Genomic DNA, 23,169 nt, shown 5'->3' with positions numbered 1-23,169 from the left:
GACCAGGGGCTGCACCTAGGGATTGGGCCTGCCCTCTGCCACCCGGGAGCAGGCCTAAGCCAGCAGGTCGTTATCTCCCAAGGGGTCCCAGACTGCGAGAGGGCACAGGCCGGGCTGAGGGACCCCCTCTCCCCCCCCGAGTGCACAAATTTTTGTGCACCGGGCCTCTAGTATACTATAATCATTAGATATAATGCAATCCCAATAGAAATATCAATATAATGATCATCCATTTGCTAAGAATCAGTTATATTTCATATAGCACTTGAGATGTCATCTCTGAGTGTATGAAGAATTATAACGGGGAGAAAATCAAACCAAATATGGATGGAAAACTCCAAAGAGCACCCCATGTACAAACAAAAATGTTGCTTGCTAGAGAGCTGTAAGATCATTTCCAAAAACACAAACTTCTTGAAGCTATTTGTCAGATAAATTAACCACAAAAGTAATACATGTCTAAATACAAACAAAACTGTGCTCCATCAAGGTTCACCACCACAGTAACTTGTTACTAACAATAACTTAGGATTAGGATATATCCAAAATCATCCTTATAATATCACTACTACTACTTCCTTAAAAAGCAAAGTGGTAGAATTTTTGGAACATGGAAAACACTACCATAGAAGTCCACTATGATTATAAATGCCTACATTCCTTGAGTAGCAGTAAAAAAAAAAAAAAAAAAAAAAAAAAGTGGGAACCTTGTTTCTTGAATTTTATTTGTTCCAGAAGGCTGTTCGAAAACTGAATCATTTTTTCCCATTAGAAACAATGTAAATTGAATTAATCTGTTCCAGACCCCCAAATGATTCCCTGTTTTGTTTTTAAATATATTTTATTGATTTTTACAGAGAGGAAGGGAGAAGAATAGAGAGCAAGAAACATCAATGAGAGAGAAACATCGATCAGCTGCCTCCTGCACACGCACTACTGGGGATGTGCCCGCAACCAAGGTACAATGCCCTTGACCGGAATCAAACCCGGGACCCTTCAGTCCGCAGGCCGACGCTCTATCCACTGAGCCAAACCGGTTAGGGCATGAGTCCCTGTTTTAATCTTTTCATATATAATACATGTCTAATGACTGTCTAATCTATAAATAAACATTTTAAAAACAGAAAAGGACAATGAAATGAAAATTTGACAAAAAGGAAAGGAAATGTATAATAAAAAATGAAAATTTAATAATAATAAGCAGCAACAAAAGCAAAAGACACACAAAAATATTCACAGTACAATACCCTGAGATTTTAACAGTGGTAAACTGACTCATATTCACACATTCTCTCCTTTGTTTGTCGCCTGAGAAACTTGTGACTGACCAAATAGCTATCATCATGAAAGGGTTGTCAGGTTGAGAAGCGAATTGTTTGAGATGGGAGACAATTTAGAATCGAGGTTTGACCGTATTGGGGATCATATTTAAGTGCCTTTCCCTTCTCAAAAGCACTGGCCAGAATACCTCAAGCAAGTTACTGAAGCCTTATAAACCATTTCACATATTCTTATCTAAATCTTCTTTCTCTGAAAAACAGTAACTTACTTTTACAAACTTAGACTTGCAAGAAAACACTAGACCTTGTCCTGGTAGATAATATCTTCTCTCTACTTGAGCTATGTGCAAAATTATGAAGTCAGGCCCAGCCAGTGTGCCTCAGTGGTTGAGCGTCAACCTATGAACCAGGAGGTCACGGTTCAATTCCTGGACAGGGCACATGCCTGGGTTGTGGGCTCGATCCCCAGTAGGGGGCGTGCAGGAGGCAGCCGATCAATAATTCTCTCTCATCATTGGTGTTTCTCTTTCTCTCTCTCTCTCTCTCCCCCCCTTCATCTCTGAAATAAATAAAAATATTAAAGAAAAAATGGTGAACTGTGTTAAAAAAAGAATATATATATATATATATATGTATATAGCCAGAAAAATGTATCTTCAGTGTGCCCCTGTTCTCCTTTGTTAGTACCTCCCTCTATTCTTCTCACCCCCAAGAAATCTGGAACTCTTATCCTGCCTCTTAGCTAAAGATTAAATTTTGACACCCACCTAGTCCCAAGGTCAGAAGCTTCAGATCTGTCCCAGAAGTCTACTTCTAGACTAAAGTTGCAGTAATAATTTAAAATAATTCATATAAAGATGGTGACTAATAATGGTGGCTACACACACACACACACACACACACACACACACACACACTCACACTTTTCCTCATGGGCTAATGAATCAGAATTATCTGAGTTGAGGGGAGGAGAAGGGTATAGGAAATGCACAGAGAAATACCGCCCAATGATGAAGGGAATATATATTCCCTTCTGCCCCACTCTGAATACATTACTAGGTGTCAATAACAGCTGCACTTCCAGATAATAACCCTTTAACAAACAAACATAGTCCCTCTCTGCCTTAACTTGAAGAAGGATCTGGTGTAGGTCTAATACAGGACCTTCAGGAATCAAGGAAGTTCAGTGGAAAAGACAACAGTTCCAGGCAGTTATCTACTCATAGACATCATCCAATGCCTGTGGAGTGTCTATTTATGAATTAGATGAATATCAGGAAAAAAATAACTATTTTCCTTGTCCCCTCTCTAAGTGCTCAGCTCATTTTCACCGTTTCTGTTTGAACATCAACGTCACCTCCTCAGAGCAGCAAGCCTTCCCTGGCCATCCAATGAAATGCAGGTTTCCCTCCCCTTTGCTTGCTTCCTCCCCCCAACACTTGGAAAACGCAAAACTCTCTTTCATCCTTCCCCTTGGAGTTAGGGGGCTCCCACCCAGAGCATGGCTGCATCCCAACCCCAACATAGTGTCTGGCACAGAAGTTCCTGAAAAGATCTGTTGAAAACAAATAAAGATGATGATATTCTAATTTTCAACAGGGCAACGATAAAATGTGAGCTGGTTATAACATCAGTCAGGAAAGAAACAGGGAGGTGTCATGAGCCAGAAAACACAAAGGGAGGTTAATCACCATGAGTTCATCCTGAGGTCAAGGTTAGATGTGTGGTGTAAGAAAGCAAAGAAGAAAAGCGTAAGGAGACAGAGAAAATGGAGAAGAATTTCCACACGGAATGAGCCTGAGGACCTCCAGCCTTAGGGCCCAGACAACGTGAGGCAAGAAAGTCATCAAAGTCGGGACGCCAGCAGCATGGCAGCAGGAGAAAACCTCCAGGTCTCTTCCCTCCAAGTCACAGGTTGGGCAGCTATAACCCAACAAAGGACGCCTTGCTCACCACACAAACATGGATTAAAAAACGAAACCCAAATATTTGCTGCCTTTACAAAACCCATCTCAGCTGCAAAGACAAACATAGACTCAAAGTGAGGGGGTGGAAGATGATACCGCAAGCAAATGGCATCCAGAGAAAGCAGGTGGAGCCATTCTTTTTTAATCCTCACCAGAAGATATGTCTTTTTTATTGATTGGAGAGAGAGGAGAAGGGGAGGGAGGAAGAGAGAGAGAGAGAAAGACATCAACATGAGAGAGAAACATGGACTGGTTGCATCCTGCATGCGCCCCAACCAGAGATCGAACCCACAATCTAGATATGTGCCCTGAGCGGGAATCGAATCTGCACTCTTTTGGTGCATGGGACAATGTTCCAACCAACTGAGCCACCCAGCTGGGCCAGGTCTAGCCATTCTTATATCAAACAAAATAGATTTCAAGATAAAAAAGGTATCAAGAAACAATGGTGGATACTTTATAATGATAAAGGGGACACATATCAAGAAGATAACACTTACTTATATATATGCACCCAACCCAGGAATACAAATTATATAAAGTAATTAATAACAGAAGACACTGACAAAAGTACAATTATTGTAGAGGACTTACATAACCCATTGACAGCAATGGGTAGACCATCCAAATAGAAAAATATCCGTCCTAAATGACACGTAAGCCTAAATGGGCATAATTGATATTTAAAGAGCTTTTCAACCCTTTAACAGCAGAACACACATTCTTCTCTAGAGAACGTGGGACATTCTTATGGATAGACCATATGTTAGGTCACAAAACTGGTCTCAAAAATTTTTAAGAAGATTCAGATCATACCAAGCATAGTATCTGACCACACACTTTGAAAATAGAAATTACTGCAAAAACAAAGCTGGGAAAACCACAAATATGTGGAGTTTAAACAACATGTGACTGAATAATGACTAGGTCAAAGAAGAAATAAAAGAGATAAAAAGATGCATAGAGATGAATGAGAATAACAATTCAACATATCAAAAAATTGTGGATGCAGCAAAAGTGGTAATAACAAAGAAGGTTATAGCATTTACAAGCCCACCTCGATAAACAAGAAAAATATCAAATAAATAACTTAACATTTCACCTTAAAGAACTAGAAAAAGAAGAACAAACAAAGCCCAAAGTCAGTAGAGGGAAGGAAATAAAAATTAGAGCAGAATTAAACAAAACAGAGAAGAGAAGAAATAGGGGAAAAAATAATGAACAGCTGTTTTTTGAAACCATAAAAAATTTTCACAAACCTCGGGGGGGGGGGGGGGGGGGCGATATCAAATAAACAAAATCAGAAGTAACACCAGACAACACAGAAATACAAAGGACTATAAAAGAACCCTATGGAAGGCTGTATGCCACTACATTCAATAACCTAGAAGAAAGGGACAAGTTCTTAGAAATATATAACCTGCCTACACTGAATCATGAAAACTTGAAACACATCAATAGGCTAATCAGGAGTAAAGAGATTGAAACAGTCATTAAAAACCTCACAAAAAATAAAATTCCAGGATCAGATGACTTCTACCATTCAAAGATTTAATACGAATCCTTCTCAAGCTCTTCCAAAAAAATTGAAGAAGAGGCAATCTCCCTAACTCATTTTAGGAGACCAACATTACTCTGATACCACCACCTGGAGAGGACCACACACACACACACACACACACACACTACCGACCAATATCTCTGATGAATATACATGGGAAAATCCTAAAGAAAATACTAGCAAATCAAATAAAACAACACATTTTAAAGTATTACATCACAATCAAGTGGGGTTCACTCCAGAGGGGGCAAAATGGTTCAACAAATGCAAATAAATCAATGTGATATGACACATTAACAAAATAAATAAAAATCACATGATTACATCTATAGATGCAGAAAAAGCATATGATAAGATACAATATCCATTTATGATTAAACAATCAATAAATGGGTATAGAAAGAAAATACCTCAACATAATAAAGGCCATATATGACAAATCCTCAGCTAATACCATACTCAATGGTGAAAAACTGGAAGTGTTTCCTATAAGATCAAGAATGAGACAAGTATGCCCACTCTCACCACTGTTATTCAACATAGTACTGGAAGTTTTAGCCAAAGCAATCAGAGAAGAGAAAGAAATTAAAGGAATTTAAATCCCAATCTAAATTGGGAATGAATAAGTAAAATGGTCACTTTTTGCAGAGGACATGACTTTATATAAGAAAAGTCTAAAGACTACACCAAAAAAACTATTGGAAACAATAAACGAACACAGTACAGTTGCAGAATGCAAAATCAATGTACAGAAACCTACAGCCTTCCAATATACTAACAATGTAATACCAGAAAAGAAACAATACAATTCCATTTTAAAAATCAATAAAATATATTTAAAAAAAAAAAGAAAAGTCTAAAGACTACACCAAAAAAAAACTATTGGAAACAATAAACGAATACAGTACAGTTGCAGAATGCAAAATCAATGTACAGAAACCTATTGCCTTCCAATATACTAACAATGAAATATCAGAAAAGAAACAATACAATTCCATTTTCAATTGCAACAAAAAGAATAAAATATCTAGGAATAAACTTCACAAAGGAAGTGAAAAACCTATACACCAAAAACTACAAATTGTTCAAAAAATTGAAGAAAAAAACAAAGGTAAGGAAAATATTCCATGTTCATAAATTGGAAGAATCAATGTAGTTAAAATGGCCATACTACCTAAAGCAATATGCAGATTTAATATAGTACCAATCAGAATCACAATGGCATTTTTCAAAGAAATAGAACAAAAAAAAAATCATCAAATTTGTATGGAACCACAGAAGATCCCTAATAGCTAAAGCAATCCTGAGGGAAAAAAGAACAAATCTGGAGATATCACACTCCCTGACTTCAAAGCTACAAAGCTACAATAATCAAAACAGTATGGTATTGACAGAAAAGCAGACACACAGACCAATGGACCAGAACTGAGAAATAAACCCACATGTGTATGGACAACTAATTTTCAACAAAGGAGCCAAAAACATACAATGGAGAAAGGAAAGCCTCTTCAATAAAATGGAAAGACACCAGACAGAAAAATGAACTCAAAATGGGTTAAAGACTTAAATATAAGACCTGAAACAATGAAATACATAGAGGAAAACATAGGTACTAAACTTATGGACCTTGGTCTTAGAGAGGATTTTATAAACTTGGGCCCAAAGACAAGGGAAGTAAAAGCAAAAATAAATGATACTACACCAAACTAAAAAGCTTCTGCATAGCAAAAATAAAAATAAAAAATAACTGAACAAAAAGGCAACCAACCAAATGGGAGAGGACACTTGGAAATAATACCTCTGACAAGTGGCTAATATCCAAAATATATAAAGAATTCATATAACACAACACCAAAAAGCAAACAATCCTATTAAAAAGTGGGCCAAGGATATCAATAGACACTTTTCCAAGAAGTCACAAAGACAGATATATGAAAAGATGCTCAACTTGCTAGAAGGGAAACACAAATAAAAACAAAAACAAAAACAAAAAAAACACCAATGAGCTACCACCTCAAAGTCACAAAGACAGATATATGAAAAGATGCTCAACTTATTAGAAGGGGAACACAAATAAAAAAAAAACAACAAAAAACACCAATGAGCTACCACCTCCTACCTATTAGCCTGGCAATTATCAATAAGACAACAAATACCGGTTGGAGAGGATGTGGAGAGGATATGTTCTGTTGATTGATTATTCAACACCTGAACGGCGGGGCTCCTGCTTTTACTCTTGGCCTCTATAAACTATTCTTTATACTGCAGCCAGAGTAATCCTTTCCAGTTATGGCAGATTACATCACTTCTCTGCCCAACACTTTGCAATGAATATGCATTCACTCAGAGCAAAGCCAAAGCCATTAAAATAACCAACAGCAACAAACCCAGATGATCTCACTTTCCATTCCCTCTCTGACTTCACCTCCTATATTCTAGGGCTCTCCCTCTCGTCCACTCCATCCAGCCTTACTGTCCTCTCAGCTTTTCCTAAAACACAAAGGGCATATTCCTCAGGATGTTTAGACTGCTCATTCCCTCTACTTGCAGTGCCCTTCCCCTAAATATATTCTTCACCTGCTATAAGGCTGCTCAGTTTTCATGTAATCTATGATGCCGACCCTGACTGTAACATTTAAAACTGCAAGCCACTCCCACTCCAATCCTGATCACTCTTTCCTACTCTACTTTTTTTTAAAAAAATATTTTATTGATTTTTTTATAGAGAAGAAGGGAGAGGGACAGAGAGTTAGAAACATCGATGAGAGAGATCGATCAGCTGCCTCCTGCACGCCCCCCACTGGGGATGTGCCCGCAACCCAGGTACATGCCCTTGACCGGAATCAAACCCGGGACCCTTCAGTCCGCAGGCCAACGCTCTATCCACTGAGCCAAACCGGTTCGGCGAAATATCTTAATAGAAGCTATAGTTATTGAGTGTTTACAAAGTGCCAAGTACATGGCTAAATGCTTTATATGTGTGAACACATTTAATCTGTCTAAGCCAATGATATGGATGTTATTAATATCATTTTAGCCTGGCTGTTGTGGCTCAGTAGTTGAGAGTCAACCCAGGAACCAAGAGGTCGCCAGTTCAATTCCCAGTCAAGGCACATGCCCAGGTCATGGGCTCGATCCCTGGTGGGGGCTGTGCAGGAGGCAGCCAATCAATGACTTCCTCTCTCATCGATGTTTCTCTCTCTCTCTATCCCTCTCCCTTCCTCTTTCTCTAAAAATCAATACAAATATATATTTTTTAAAATATTACCATTTTACAGGTGAAAAAAAAATGAGTCTTAAAAACATTAAACAATTTGCTCATTGTTGCATAGCTAGTGAACAAGATTAAAAGCCAAGGAATGTGATTTCAGGGCCCAGGCTCCTGATTTAACTATTATGCTATACTACTATAAACTCCATGAATAATCCACCACCAAATACACAAAGGCCACCAGGGATCTATGAAGGCATGGGCCAGGTCTGGCTTATTTGCTACTTGGCACATAGTAAATACTCAGTAAATATTTGCTGGCTGACTGGCTGGCTGAATGGAAGACTGTTTCATTTGAGCCTAATGTTGCTGCTGCTGTTGTTGTTTTCTGTAAAATGAAGCTGTGGTTATTTAAGGTTTCTTTCAACTGTAAAAAGTCTATGGTTTTATATAACGGTAAAGTGCCTGCTACCTTTGATATGACGATGCGATTCGGAAGAGTACAGACAGGTAGCTAAGAGTATGGGGTTGGAGATCAGAAGAGCTGGAATGGAATCCTTGGTCCAGCTCCTAACCTGGGCAAATTCCTCCATCTCTGAACCTTCTTTTCCTCCCCTTTAAATATGAGTGACCTAACAACTGCCTCAGTGGGTGATTTTTTTAAAAATATATTTTTATTGATTTCAGAGAGGAAGGGGGAGGGAGAGAAAGATAGAAACATCAATGATGAGAGAATCACTGATAGGCTGCCTCCCGCACACCCCCTACTGGGGCTCAAGCCCGCAACCTGAGCGTGTGCCCTTGACTGGAATTGACCGTTCAGTCCACAGGCCAATGCTCTTCCACTGAGCCAAACCAGCCGGGGCTCAGAAGGTGATTTTTGAGGATGAAGCGAGAAAATATGAATGTGAGCACTGACACAAAGCCTAGGACACAATCGAGCACTGATAAAGGGCAGCTACTACTTACTGCCACGCGCAGAATCAGAGCCTGGCTGGCACACTCACTCACAAAGGAAAAGGGAAGCTTCTGCTCATGACCCAACACCGCTTTCTCAGCGGACGAGCAGTTCTTATTTCTTATTGCACTGCCCTGAGCTGTCTTTCGGAGTCAGCATGTGCGTTAGATAGAAAACATTGAGCAAATGACGATGTTAAGTCAAAATTGTGGGTTCTTTCTTATTCCTTTCTCCTTGTGTCTCTACTTATTCTTATCCAGAGAATTCATCTAGACCTCAATCTCTCCCATTTCTCATTCCTCTCACAAAAAACATTTGTTATAAAAAATAATGGGTGAGTATAGAGAAAAAAAAAAGACTCTTCCTAAGGAGAAATTTTAATCCAGACCAATTTCTCGGATATCTTCGGTAGCCTATCTGATTATAGAGCATCCTGCCCACCGACCTCTTTTTTTAAAAAAAAGTTTCCTCTAAAGTTAATTTTATTCAATTTAAAAGTCATTTTAAGGAAACTGATCTCCATTATCTAAGATTAGCTACAATATCCTCAAATGTCCCCAAACCAGGTTTATGAAATCCCTTCCCAACAAGAAACATTTAGTTCTTTTTTCTTCGTTGAGCCCCAGTATTAGCAACCAAGAAAAATCTACTAAAAACGGAAAAAAACAAAAACAAAACTAGGTTCTTGCAGACTCTCACAAAACTTTAAGAAATTGTATGAAAGCCTCTATAACTCATTATTATTTCATTCAATTTAACATGTATACGTAGATAAAATTTTAAAATAAATGAAATAAAACAAAAAATAACTATTTTGTTTTTTAAAGTAACCAACATAAAATATTAGACTAATAATGGCATATGTCAAACTTGTCAGTCCTATCTTCCTTAGAGTTTTGGAAAGACGGTACTAAAAATCATAATTTTATCCCAAATTTCTACATTGTTTATCAGATAATGCTTGTTTTACACAACTACCAATTGTTACCACCAATATAACAGGAGTCAGAAATGGCATAAATAAAAACTCAGACAAAGCTCATACACAGTAAACAATGTACCTTCTCGCCCACTCTCAAAAACGCTCATTAACTAATTTTAATTTTGTTTGATCATTGCTCTTGCTTATTCTCTCGTGCAGAAATTAATTAGCAGTAATATGGGCAAAAGAGAGGCAGCAGGAAAGAAAAGGTCAAAATCAATTCACTCTGAGTAAACAGGCTGTAACTGACAGCTGGCTGTTTTCACATTTTATGAATGAGAAAAACGGACGTGACTTCTGCAAGGTCTCACAGGAAGGCAGGTGTGAAGTCAAGGACAGACTGAGAACAGCATCTGTGGGAAACATGGCTAACCAGGACCAAGAGGACGTAAGGCTGTTGTGTCCTGACCTGTCATGTCAGGAGTTGATAAAGTGACTTTCTAGACAGGGCAGTTACTAGTGAGGAGGAGGAGGGAGGGAGGGGAGCGGGGGTCGGCCTGGTGTGCACTCAGTACCTCAGGGACGTTACTGTGCGTGCAATGGCCCTTTGGGGGGATACTCTTGCACAGAATAAAACATGTTTTGTTTTCACAAATCAAAGATGTACCAAAATATAGAAGGCTGGTGTACTTGCAGAGCTAAGTCCTCCAGTTCTCAATGCACTGACAGTAAAGGCTAAGAAAGGCCTCCCGGAGCTGTTGTGGGTGGCATGACAACTTGTTCAGGAGACATCTGTAATGCCAGGATCCTACTTGTGCAAAGGTAGAAGAAACTGCAGGATTAAAAAAAATCTATAATAATAAAATGCTAATTAGACCAGGCTCCCTTCCGGACGGACGTCCTTCCTTCCAGACAAAGCCGCAGTGGGCAGGGGCCGCGGCAGAGGCCCCTGACCATAGCGGTGACGGGTGGGGGCCAGGGCCAAGGCTCTTGCACAAATTTCATGCATCGGGCCTCTAGTAAAAAATTTAAACCTGGAATCATGTGGTAGATGGCAGGGCAGGACCCAATCTAAACACCACATTGAAACCAAAGAAAGTGAAAACTCTATCTGGAAACAGGATGAAAAGCATCCAGATCAGCAAACTGCAGAATGGATTGAAATGTCACAATTATGATGCTCACTGTAACACCGCAAGTCCCTCCCCAGCTCGATGCCCCTGTTAGAGTAACCAGTCAGAAGATGGCTCAGATAAATAAATGGCTTCGAGCTCTAACAGAATGCCAGGCTTTTCCTGTTTAAATATATTTTTATTGATTTCAGAGAGGAAGGGAGAGGTGGGAGAAGGAGGAGATAGAAACATCAAAGATGAGAGAGAATCACTGATCGGCTGCCTCCTACATGCCCCCTTCTGGGGATTGAGCCTGCAACCTGGGCATGTGCTCTGACTGACCGGGAATCAAACTGTGACCTCCTGGTTCATAGATCGACGCTCAACCACTGAGCCACACCGGCTGGGCCCGGTTTTTCCTTTTTAGATCTCACATACTGGAAAAGACAGAAAATATGTTGTGGAATATTTTCATGATTTTAACACTCAAGAGAATCAGATGAGCAAACTGAGGGACATGGAGCAAGGAAGAGGAGGACAAATGAGGAAATCATACCAAGTTTTGCTTAACTGCAAAGCCCAAGCTTTCAAGATCTATATTAGCCTCCACCTACACACCATGTTGTTACAGCAAGCATACTCAGGAGTCAACTAATCCCACGATGAAGAAGCTCTATCCAAGGTACAAGTAACAGTAAGTAGAAGTGAAAGGTAGGGCCTAGATAGGATATTCAGAAAGCAAAGGAGAAAGTATCGATAATTATGAGATGTGAACATACCTCTGATGATAACAAAAAATACATAAATGACATCTCAAAAAGATGGAAAATACATAAAAGTTAATTTCAAAATGGAAATGTATGCATGAGCACAACAAACCATAATTTAATAGCAACGAAATTCAAAGCTTTGACAAAACATTAATCCAGTATTTTCCGTTTTCTCAAAATGGACTACCCATTGTAGTAATGTACAGTTTAATTTTTCCACTCCAATTTCTAGTACATCTCAAGACTTTGTTCCTCGTCCAAGCTACTGTTTCACAATTCCAACTGTCTGCAGAACAGCTGCTATTATTATTTTTTTTTATTGATTTCAGAGAGGAAGGGAGAGGGAGAAGGAGATAGAAACATCAATGATGAGAGAGAATCACTGATCGGCTGCCTCCTACATGCCCCCTTCTGGGGATTGAGCCTGCAACCTGGGCATGTGCTCTGACTGACCGTGAATCAAACTGTGACCTCCTGGTTCATAGATCGACGCTCAACCACTGAGCCACACCGGCTGGGCCCGGTTTTTCCTTTTTAGATCTCACATATTGGAAAAGACAGAAAATATGTTGTGGAATATTTTCATGATTTTAACACTCAAGAGAATCAGATGAGCAAACTGAGGGACATGGAGCAAGGAAGAGGAGGACAAATGAGGAAATCATACCAAGTTTTGCTTAACTGCAAAGCCCAAGCTTTCAAGATCTATATTAGCCTCCACCTACACACCATGTTGTTACAGCAAGCATACTCAGGAGTCAACTAATCCCACGATGAAGAAGCTCTATCCAGGATACAAGTAACAGTAAGTAGAAGTGAAAGGTAGGGCCTAGATAGGATATTCAGAAAGCAAAGGAGAAAGTATCGATAATTATGAGATGTGAACATACCTCTGATGATAACAAAAAATACATAAATGACATCTCAAAAAGATGGAAAATACATAAAAGTTAATTTCAAAATGGAAATGTATGCATGAGCACAACAAACCATAATTTAATAGCAACGAAATTCAAAGCTTTGACAAAACATTAATCCAGTATTTTCCGTTTTCTCAAAATGGACTACCCATTGTAGTAATGTACAGTTTAATTTTTCCACTCCAATTTCTAGTACATCTCAAGACTTTGTTCCTCGTCCAAGCTACTGTTTCACAATTCCAACTGTCTGCAGAACAGCTGCTATTATTATTTTTTTTTATTGATTTCAGAGAGGAAGGGAGAGGGAGAAAGAGATAGAAACATCAATGATGAGAGAGAATCACTGATCCGCTGCCTCCTGCACGCCCCCCACTGGGGATCGAGCCCGCGACCCAGGCATGTGCCCTTGACTAGAATCGACCCTTCGACCCTTCAGTCCACAGGCTGACGCTCTATCCACTGAGCCAAGCCAGCCAGGGCTGCACAGCTGCTATTATTGTAAGGGTCTCAAACTCAACCTATCAGTGAGATGATCCTTCCTACAAAACCACGTCTCCCTCCTACCTTCCTTATTTCCACGGAGGCACTGCATCCTGCCAGTTACCCAGGCTCAATCAGCAGCAGCTTCTTGAGTCCATCCTCTCCTTTCTCCCAATAATAGCATGGCCCCGCTTGCCGCCTCATAACCTTCGACTCCTCCCAGCTTACAAATCCCCCCAAGTCGATCTGGGTCTTCCCTGCTTCTTTCAATTCATTCCCAATTAATCTCCACTTGCCTGCCCTCTCCATCTCCATGGCAATCATTAACTGTACATCCCCTGCCGGACGTCAAGTTCCCCTCCTCTCTCCAAAACCTCTGCAGTGCCTGGCACAGTCCTTCCAAGAGTCAGTACCAAAATATTTTCCCATCAAAATGAAGCCCCTCTACTGCGCAGCCACTAAAACCCGGTCCTACTTTGTGTGGAGGGCGCCTACGCGGCCACTCGGACTGTGACTCTGAGAAGGAGCAGCAACCCCGTGGGGGTCAGAAATTCCAAGTGGGTCCGAGGAAATGATTCACATAATCAAGCTGACACGACTGTGCCAGCCTTCCCCCAGGTGACGCACATAAGTCCTCAGGGCAGGACTCCCATCTGGGGATCATTCCACACTGCCTCTGCCCAGGAAGGAGTGGCCTGTTCTGCAGGTACCTATGCTGACAGGTACTAGAGAGACTTAACCATCTCAGGGTGCGTGGGAAGCTGACCTGACCGGCCCTAGCATGGATACTGCTTGACAGGAGAAACGTGGAAGGAGGTTCTAAATCATCTATAATAATAAAAGCGTAATACGCTAATTAAACCAGACAGCCGGAAGTCTTTCCAGACGAAGCCGGGGGCTGCGATGGCCAAGCCCCTTGCATGAATTTCGTGCACCGGGCCTCTGGTAGTTTATAATAAGCGTCGCAAACAATGTCCCAAACGTATGCTTTACACAAAGATTTTTTTTTTCTATTACTATAGTGTGACTACTAATTTACCTTTGGCAAGCACCCTTCCCTTAGCATGTCACACCTAAAAGATTTTATATGAACTAGAGTACAGCAGCCAGGACGCAAAGGGGACTAAACATGCAGCCTTGACCGGCACTCCATCCAGCAGTACCAAGGCTGAAGGACTCGCCCTGCCGTGCAAAGAACCAGAAAACACAAACAGATGCCAAGGATAGTAAAATAGGTATCTGTGTGCGGCACAGAATAATAATAGGACTGTTCACGAGGCGCGAGGAGGACTGGAGCCCCCATTTAAGTACCTGATACCACGGCATCATGCAGGAAGAGTAAGGTGCACACAGCCACGCTGCTGGGCAGAGGCTACCCGGGATGAGTGTTCGAAATCTGAGCCAGGAAGGTCGCTCGAAAGGCCTGAAAAGCCCTCCGTGACCAACCCCCCACTCCGCCTGCCGCCGCTGAGTCTCATCTCCCAGTGCACGTCCATGCCTGCCCGGGGCTAACCCAGCCCTCCGGCCCCCTTCCTGCTCATGAAGGGGTCCAGGCCACACTCGGCCTGGGTGTCCCTCTGCCTTTACTAGAATGTTCTCTCCCCCACACAGCTCCATGCTCCTTCGCGTACTACCTCCCTCCAATCCCTACTCAAAAGTCCCTTCTCCAAGAGGCCCACCTCAACCCCCCAAAATAAAACTGTAAGCAGACCCCTTGTCCCAACAGCCCTGGCACCGTCCTTATCCTGCTCGGGTTTTTGATGATTATCATTTCCTAACGCACCCACCCCAGATTTCACTTACATTTCACTTATGTTTATTCCTTATTGTCTGCTCCGTTTCCCTCCCTCCCACATACCCAGTGGTTCTCAACCTTCTGGCCCTTTAAATACAGTTCCTCATGTTGTGACCCAACCATCAAATTATTTTCGTTGCTACTTCATCACTGTAATGTTGCTACTGTGATGAATCGTCATGTAAATATCTGATATGCAGGATGGTCTCAGGCGACCCCTGTGAAAGGGTCGTTCGACCGCCAAAGGGGTCGAGACCCACAGGTTGAGAACCGCTGCACGAGAATATAAGTTTTACAAGGGGGCAAGGCATTGTGCCTGCTTTGTTCCTGGGCTCACCCCCAGTGGCTAAACATCAGGTGGGCATCTAGCAAGAGCTCAATCAATACTTGCTGCATGACTGATTAACTGAACGCATGAACCATGGGGCCGTCATAATGGAGGAGCAGGTACTTTTCTGCAACATTCATTACCCACGTTACGTGTAAAACACTGTGCTGCTGGGCACCATGGATCAAAAAGGATAAGAGTCGAGAGTCCTTGACCTCAATTGGTGCCGCAATTGCTTCATAGGTTATATCAGGCCGAGGGATGCCACCCCCACTTAGGCCCTTCACCCACTTCCTCCGACATCTGCCACCCACCTGCTTCGGTGCAGAAGTTCACTGTGGAGAGGAAACATTTGGTTCAGCAAGGATCCAAGCTCTGAGCAGCTGAGTAGGCCTCTAATTTCCCACATTTAAGACTTTTTGCATAAATCAAGACGGACCAGATGAAGAGTATAACCTGTGGGTCTTTTGAGCGGAGACCCCAGCCGGGCGCCATGGTCTTCCCCAGGGCACTTCCAGGGGAGGGAGAACCGCTGCTGCCGGCTGGGCTGGCCGTCGGGGCTGTGATCGGGGCGTCTGTGAAAGGCAGGAAAGCCCGGAAACAGAAGAGGAGGCTCCTGTGGACCCTCTGGATGCATCGAATGACACAGCTGCGGCCCAGGAACGCGGCCTGCAGCGCCCGGCGCTCATCGGCGATGTAGTTAAGTGCCAGGTGGAGCGCATCAGGAAAGTGCTGGCTGATCTGGCCATCGATGAACCAAGACTTTTAAATCCTTGGCTGCTTTGGCCCAAAGGGAGCGAGAGGAAGGATCTGCCACTGCCCCGGGGGACGGGAAGGAGCCTGAAGGCATCTTGTCCAGAGTGGCACAGGGCCACTGAGGGGACACTGCCACCCTGCCCTCTGCAGCCACGCGACCAGGAAAAGGCGTTTCCCCCGATGATCGATGATCGTCATTAAACCAGGGCTAGGAATCGGTCGCCAAGAATGTGTTGAGTCGGACTTGCAATGGTGTTCATTTACGTTTCAGGAGCGGAAGGAGAGAAGACGCCTGCCTGTCTGCCCTCCTTGGGACAGACCAGCGACAGCGCATGTGGACTGTGCAAATAAGCTCCCCCCCACCCTCACCCCGCAAAAAAAGTATAGCCTGTGTACTTTCCACACATGCTGTGACAAAAATGTTTCCAAACAGCTCACCAAATGGACAGCTCACAAACAACTGATCTGTTGTTGTCTGTTTTTATTTATTTATTTTCCTTTTTTAATTGTTTAAAGCAGCGGTTCTCAACCTGTGGGTCGCGACCCCTTTGGCGGTTGAACCACCCTTTCACAGGGGTCGCCTAAGACCATCCTGCATATCAGATATTTACATTACCATTCATAACAGTAGCAACATTACAGTGATGAAGTAGCAACGAAAATAATTTGATGGTTGGGTCACAACATGAGGAGCTGTGTTTAAAGGGCCAGAAGGTTGAGAACCACTGGTTTAAAGTATTACAAATAGTAGTACATATGTCTCCTTATTTTTTCCCCAGCCTCCCCTAGCCCCTGGCACATGCCCTCACCCGCCTCCCAGTGTCTTGTGCCCATAGGTTATGCTTATATGCACGCATACAAGTCCTTCGATTGATCTCTTACCTCCCCCCGCCCCCCAACCCTTCCCAGCCTTCCCGCTGTTTTTAATAAATAATTAACTTGAACTGTACACATTTATCATTAGCGCTGATGACTTAAATGAGCATTCCACACGGGTTGTCAGCCCTTTAAGGACTTCTGGTTCGGTCACAATTTATGAGGTGTCAGTAAATGACGTGGAGGCCCTGTTCTCCCTCCAGTCTTAAGCTGGGGGCAGAGTATGACGGGTCATTATTAAGAGCCTGTGTTGTGCACTATGACTTCACCATGACTAAAGCTTGTGATGGGTTTCAATCCCTAGAAATACTATCACCTCTGTGGGAGAAAGGAGAGAGGCGGGGAGGGAGGGAAGAGGGAAAGAGAGAAACAGGCAGGAAAAAAACACACGACTGACACTCAGGCTGGTCTTTTGAAGGTGAGATGCTCACTTCACATAAAGCGACTGTGGAGTATGTTTCTTTCTGTCAATCCTCACCCGAGGACATGTTTATTGATTTTAGAGAGAGAGGAAGGGGGTGAGAGAGAGAAAGGGAAACATGGATGTGAGAGAGAAATATCAATCATATGTGCCCGACCAGGATCGAAGTCATAACCGAGGTATTGTGCCCTAACCAGGAATCAGGGCGACACTCCAACCAACTGAGCCACCCCGCTGGGGTAGTGTAGTATGTCTTTAAATATGTTCTAAGAAAACAAGTTTTGAGGAGGTACACATAACTCTTTCCACTACTGAAAAGCAAAAAATCACATGGGAGAATTGGTCAAAAATAAAGCCCACATTTGGACTTTAAAAATAAAGTAACTGAAGCCCGGGCTAGTGTGGCTCGGCTGGTTAAGCACTGTCCCGTGCACAAAAAGGTCACCAGTTCGACTCCCAGTCAATGCACATGCCCAGGTTTTGGGTTCAATCCCCATCAGGGTATATGTAGGCGGCAACTGATTGATAGACGTTTCTCTCTCACATCAATGTCTCTCTCTCTCTCTCCTTCCCCATTCCTCTATCCCTCCCTCTTCCTCTCTCTCTAAAATCAATAAAACAAGCTAGAGACCGTAATGCCGTCACGACCATAATGACCTAACAACCGGTCGCTATGACACCCACTGCGGCCAGCGAACCGGCCTGATCCAGGCCAGACTGCCCCCAACACCCTGATCAGGGTGGTCAGGCTCCGATCAATCTGTGGCAGCGGCGACTGGCGAGTGGGCAGAAGGCAGACCTCTTGGTCCCTCCTCCCGGCCCTCAGGCTCCAATCGATCGGTGGTGGTGGCAGTGGTGGGGCGGAACTGGGGACTGGCGAACAGGCAGAACATGGCCCTGATCGCAGGCTAGGCCTAGGGACCCTAACCGTGCACGATTTCGTGCGCTGGGCCCCTAGTATTCAAATAAAGTAACTGAAAATAAAAATTATCCAAGATGTGGTCATTGTGTCTAGTAGGCAAGAGCAGAGAAATCTGGTAGTGCAATTTGCAGCACTCTATCATGTAAACCAAGCAAATTAAAAGGAGGAGGCATGATACCCAGGGCAGCTGTGGCACGGTACCATGCAGCTTCCGTGTGTGAGTCCTGTCCTGCTAGACCAGTGATGGCGAACCTATTTTTTTTGGTTGATTTTTCTTTGTTAAATGGCATTTAAATATATAAAATAAATATCAAAAATATAAGTCTTTGTTTTACTATGGTTGCAAATATTTTTAAAAAATTCTATATGTGACACGGCAGCAGAGTTAAGTTAGGGTTTTTCAAAATGCTGACATGCCGAGCTCAAAAGGTTCACCATCACTGTGCTAGACGCAACACTGCTTCATGGTCTCATGTGATCAGCCTGGCTTTCTCCCTCCTCTCTTTCTAGAGCAGCAGTTCTCAACCTGTGGGTCACGACCCCTTTGGTGGTCAAACGACCCTTTCACAGGGGTCACCTAAGACCATCCTGCTTATCAGATATTTACATTACGATTCATAACAATAGCAACATTACAGTTATGAAGTAGCAACGAAAATAATTTGATGGTTGGGTCACAACATGAGGAACTGTATTTAAAGGGCCAGAAGGTTGAGAACCACTGGTCTAGAGGAAAACAAGACAACTTTTAAACATCTGAACTCATGGCACCCTGCGGCTTAGCATGAGAGTGCACACCGGGCGCTGACCTGACAATACCTGGAATGGCCAGTAAGACTCTTTCTCAGGGAGGTAACTCTCCCCGTCTCTGAATTTTCCTGAAGCCTTGAAAACCCATCACTTCTGAAAGACGCTGTTAAAAATCCCACTGGTATTTAACTAAGGAAAATGATCAATCTTAGAAGCAGGCAGGCACTGCCTCATTCTGAACTATGAGTCCCACCTCTCAAGTATCGACAGCTCTTCTACTTGGCTCCTCTCATTCTTACATTCCAGCCAGAACACAGCAGCAATACATGTGACTCCCCTCACACAACGTGCAGACGGGGACAGCTCTGGACAGCTCTGCAGGACATCAAAGAACACTTCAAGAGTCTCAAGACTTGCCTGAGTTACCCACTCTAACTCCTCCTTCAGATTCCTTAAGCATCATTTGTGTTTCTGAATGTCTGAAGGAAAATACAAAAAAATAATCTACCAATTGAAGGGGGCAGAACCTCTAGCCAAAAATAAATACAGTGGGGCCTTGACTTACGAGTTTAATTCGTTCCATGACGGAGCTCGTAACTCAAATTACTCGTATGTCAAATCATAAAGTGAACGAGTGAGACACGTGATGCTGGGCTGATGTTGTGGCGTTCACTGTGACGTTCGCTGCACCAACTAGCGGTGGGGTATCTGAAGCTGGCTCGTAACCCGAATTTTAGCTCGCAACTCAAAGCAAAAAATCGGCCCAGAGACGGCTCGCATCTCGAAAAACTCGTTAGTCGGGACACTCGTAAGTCAAGGCCCCACTGTACATCATTGAAAAGCAGGAGCTAGTTTAAAGGAACTCAACTAATCCATATGCTTAATCAAGATCTGCCCACGTCAGTGGTAACGAAACTCTCTTTAGACAGCCAACCATCAGCAACATGTGCCCCTGCTCCGAATCCCACGTTTCTCCTACAGGAAGCCTGACCCGCTAAGCATCGCCTCAGAGACCCAATGACAATATCTGGAGGATTGTTTCTTGCTATTAGGGCTTCATTCACGCAAAAACAAAGGAGCTCTTAATTTTTCTCCATTTCAGTGAACTTAAAAATTCCTTACGAAAAGCTTACATCTAGTAACTATGCAACTGATAGATCAACATAGTGACTATTTTATGAATTAAGACTTTTTTCTTAATCTATCCTTCATATAATCACAATGTTCAGAAGGCAATTTGGCTTCCTCATATTAACCCCCCCATACACATACACACACACACACACACACACACACATAAAACAACAACAAATATTTACAGTCATGCACTGCATAACAACATTTTGGTCAAAGACAAACCACAGATTCAAACTGGTCCCATATGACTATAAAGAAAATGAGAAATGCCTGTTGCCTAGTGACATCATAGCACAGCGCATTAATTACATGTTCCTGGTGACACTGGTGTAAAACAAACCTACTGCCCTGCCAAACCTATAAAAGTATAGCACATAGCCCTAGCCTAGCTGGTTTGGCTCAGGGGATAGAGCATCGGCCTGTGGACTGAAAAGGGCACATGCCCGGGTTGCAGGCTCGATCCCCAGTCGGAGGTGGGGATCACTGATGTTCCTATCTCTCTCCCTCTCCCTTCCTCTCTGAAATCAATAAAAATATTAATGTTTTTTTAAAAAAGTATAGCACATATATTACGAGCAATATGTAACACTTGATAATGGTAATAAACAACTATGTTCCTGGTTAATGTATTTACTATATTGTACCTTTCATCATTATTTTAGAGTAAATTCATTCTACTTATTTTTTTTAAAGGTTGCCGTAAAAGAGTATGCCATGTTACCACGGCAGCAGCCTCAAACATCTTGTGATTACCACATGTCTTGATTGCATCCTTTTCTCTTGAGCTTGATTTTATCTCTTGTTTTGTACAGTAACATGCAGTACAGGTTTGTAGTGGCCTGTGCCATCTAGGTTGGTGTACGTGCACTCTTTGATGTTCGAACGACAACAAAATCACCTAATTACACATTTCACAGAACATATCCCTATGGCTAGTTAAGCAGCACATGACCATATGTATGCATGTATGTATGCATATGTGTGTGTGTGTATTTATAGTAAATGACAGAATTTTATTTGTAAAAAAATTTCCAAGTTCACCGAGATACATTTTGGTTAAGAAGAAAAGAAAAAAAAAATCCCAGGTTTTTTCACTGGACATGGATTTTGTATAGAATTCCTTGAGTTTTCTTCTTTAGGTAATTCTAGATCAAAGACAAGAGACTGCAGATGCTGCTGAGACTACTGCCATGGAGATATTTTAATAGTACCAGGAAAGTAACAATACCAGAAGAGGATTCCCAACAAGATGCTTCCAGCCATTTAAATATTCCTCGAAACCATCCCAAATGTCTTATTATAATCCATGTGTCACTGGTAGATCAGCCACCTATTAGGAACTGGGCACTGTACTGGGTCTTTTAAATGAATGATCGCATTCCATTCTCACAATAATACCATGGTTTTAGCGACTAATTATCCCTTTCCACAGAGGAGAAGACATACTTAAAAAGATTAAATAATGCTCAAAGTCAAACATCAAACAAATGGCAAGGCTAGAATCCAAGAGACATCTTCCGGCTTCCAAGAATCCATGCTAATTCCAACTCAAAAGAGTGCCTCAATGGATTTACCGGTAAAGACTCATCGCGTTCCTTCTGTAGAACTGGTTAGTGCCTACTAAGAGCATGGCACATAGAGGCCCAAGTCATCCTTGTAAAAGGTCATTTAGATCATGTCACTTGGATGGCTTCTAGACACACTTAGAATGAATTCCGGACTCCTAGCAATGGGCCGGCCCCTGAAATGGGCTCAAATTACCTTTGAATATGCCAGTCATGTTCTCATCTCAAGGCTCTTAAACTTGCTATTCCTCCGCCACTAAACAGTCATACCACTCAGGTTTCAGCAAAAATCTTTTTTTTATATATATATATTTTTATTGCTTATGCATACAAGTCCTTCGGTTGATCTCTTACCCCCTTCCCTCCTGCCCCCCAACCCTCCCCAGCCTTCCCGCTGCAGTTTGACAATCTGTTTGAGGCAGCTCTGCCTCTGTATCTATTATTGTTCAAAAGTTTGTAATGGTCTCTATTATCCATGAATGTGTGAGATCATGTGGTATTTTTCCTTCATTGACTGGCTTATTTCACTTAGCATAATGCTCTCCAGTTCCATCCATGCTGTTGCAAATGGTAAGAGTTCCTTCTTTTTTACAGCAGCATAGTATTCCATCGTGTAGATGTACCACAGTTTTCTAATCCATTCATCTACTGATGGGCACTTAGGCTGTTTCCAAATCTTAGCTATGGTGAATTGTTTCAGCAAAAATCTTACCACCTTAAAGGGCTTGGTGATAAAGGGATTAAGAAGTACAAATGGGTAGTTACAGAATAGTCACAGGGATATATAAAGTACCGCATAGGGAATGTAGTCAGTAATATGGTAATAACTATGGTGCCAGCTGGGTACCAGACTTATAGAATCACTTCATCATAAGTTACATAAATGTCTAACCACTATGTTGAACACCTGAAACTTGTATAATATTGAATGTCAACTGTAACTGAAAAATATTTAATTTTTAAAAATTTTTTAAAGTGTCTTCTGTAAATGATTCTAAAATATTTTTGTGGAATTTTTAAAGATATTTGAAGAAATTCTGCCTGCCGTGCTTTATTTTATTTTAAAGAACTTTTTGTCGTGTCTACCACCATTTTCTTGTAGCTTCCTTTGTCTGTGTGTTTTTTGTTTGTTTTTTGCTTTTGTGAAATATAGTTTGATTCAATAAGAATGATATGGAACTTATATAACCGTGCACCTCTGAACTGGAAGCAACACTTGCCCAAAATAGTTTTCTTTCTATTTTTTATAGAATACCCTGGCCCTGAATACTCCCATAAGGCAAGAGGGAGGGCCAGACGCTGTCCATAAAAAACCAGTCACTCTAAATGAGCAACCCACCGACCCTCTATCCTGTGTTTGTTTTTTTGTATGTGTTTCTTTTTGTTAATCCTCATCTGAGGACATTTTCTCCATTGATTTTTAAAGCGAGTGTAAGTG

The 23,169-nt window shown here is 42.1% G+C and overlaps 1 protein-coding gene and 1 pseudogene across 6 annotated transcripts in view; one reads left to right on the top strand and one right to left on the bottom strand.

Annotated features, from left to right (window-relative positions):
- Positions 1-23,169, bottom strand: part of RUNX1T1 (runt-related transcription factor 1; translocated to, 1 (cyclin D-related)) — a 146,583-nt gene that overhangs the window by 74,179 nt on the left and 49,235 nt on the right. The window lies entirely within an intron of this gene.
- LOC102247647 lies at positions 10,537-11,488 on the top strand (annotated as a pseudogene).

The sequence above is a fragment of the Myotis brandtii genome, unplaced genomic scaffold, assembly GCF_000412655.1.
Source record: "Myotis brandtii unplaced genomic scaffold, ASM41265v1 scaffold232, whole genome shotgun sequence".
Lineage (NCBI taxonomy): Eukaryota > Metazoa > Chordata > Mammalia > Chiroptera > Vespertilionidae > Myotis > Myotis brandtii.
Note: the sequence above shows the minus strand (reverse complement) of the source record. Positions and strands in the feature narration are given on the sequence as shown.